General features: G+C 38.7%; 1 pseudogene; it reads left to right on the top strand.

Moving 5' to 3' along the window:
• The first annotated feature begins 5 nt into the window (after nucleotides 1–5).
• On the top strand, nucleotides 6–1,535 carry LOC124891514 (annotated as a pseudogene).
• Nucleotides 1,536–1,542: the final 7 nt, after the last annotated feature.

The following is a 1,542-nucleotide window of genomic DNA, read 5'->3' as shown; positions in this document are numbered from 1 at the left end:
CCTTAATAGCAGGTTGGTTACACCTACAACCGAAATGGAAACCGAGCATTTCCTGATTCAAAAATGCCGAATCTCGTCTGAATCATCATTTGTTAGGACTTTTTGGCGTAAATTCCTTGGCTTGGACAGGGCATTTAGTCCATGTTGCTATTCCTGCATCCAGAGGGGAGTACATTCGGTGGAATAATTTCTTAGATGTATTACCGCATCCCTAAGGGTTAGGCCCACTTTTTACAGGTCAATGGAATCTTTATGCTCAAAACCCCGATTCAAGTAGTCATTTATTTGGTACCTCCCAAGGGGCGGGAACTGCTATTCTAACTCTTCTCGGGGGATTCCATCCACAAACGCAAAGTTTATGGTTGACTGATATTGCCCATCACCATTTAGCTATTGCATTTATTTTTATCGTTACTGGTCATATGTATAGAACCAATTTCGAGATTGGGCACAGTATGAAAGATCTTTTAGATGCACATATTCCTCCGGGAGGGTGATTGGGGCATGGACATAAGGGTCTTTATGACACAATCAACAATTCGCTTTATTTTCAATTAGGCCTTGCTCTAGCTTCTTTAGGGGTTATTACTTCTTTGGTAGCTCAACACATGTACTCTTTACCTGCTTATGCATTCATAGGACAGGACTTCACTACTCAAGCTGCATTATATACCCACCACCAATATATTGCAGGATTCATCATGACAGGAGTTTTTGCTCATGGAGCTATATTTTTCATTAGAGATTACAATTCGGAGCAAAACGAAGATAATGTATTGGCAAGAATGTTAGATCATAAAGAATCTATCATATCTTATTTAAGTTGGGCCAGCCTCTTTCTAGGATTCCATACCCTGGGACTTTATGTTCATAATAATGTCATGCTTGCCTTTGGCACTTCGGAGAAGCAAATCTTGATTGAACCTATATTTTCTCAATGGATACAATCTGCTCATGGTAAAACTTCATATGGGTTTGATGTACTTTTATCGTCAACGAGTGGCCCAGCATTCAATGCGGGTCGAAGCATCTGGTTGCCGGGTTGGTTAAATGCTTTTAATGAAAATAGTAATTCATTATTCTTAACAATAGGTCCTGGAGACTTTTTAGTTTATCATGCTATTGCTCTTGGTTTACATACAACTACATTGATCTTAGTAAAAGGTGCTTTAGATGCACGTGGTTCTAAGTTAATGCCAGATAAAAAGGATTTCGGTTATAGTTTTCCGCGCGATGGCCTAGGACGAGGTGGTAATTGTGATATTTCGGCATGGGACGCATTTTATTTGGTAGTTTTTTGGATATTAAATACTATTGGATGGGTTACTTTTTATTGGCATTGGAAGCACATCACATTATGGCATGGTAACGTTTCACAGTTTAATGAATCTTCCTCTTATTTAATGGGCTGGTTAAGGGATTATTTATGGTTAAACTCTTCTCAACTTATCAATGGATATAACCCCTTTGGTATGAATAGTTTATCGGTTTGGGAATGGATGTTCTTATTTGGACATCTTGTTTGGGCTACTGGATTTATGT

This window comes from Capsicum annuum, unplaced genomic scaffold, assembly GCF_002878395.1.
Source record: "Capsicum annuum cultivar UCD-10X-F1 unplaced genomic scaffold, UCD10Xv1.1 ctg36496, whole genome shotgun sequence".
In the NCBI taxonomy this organism is placed as follows: domain Eukaryota; kingdom Viridiplantae; phylum Streptophyta; class Magnoliopsida; order Solanales; family Solanaceae; genus Capsicum; species Capsicum annuum.
This window is presented reverse-complemented; position numbering and strand designations above follow the sequence as displayed.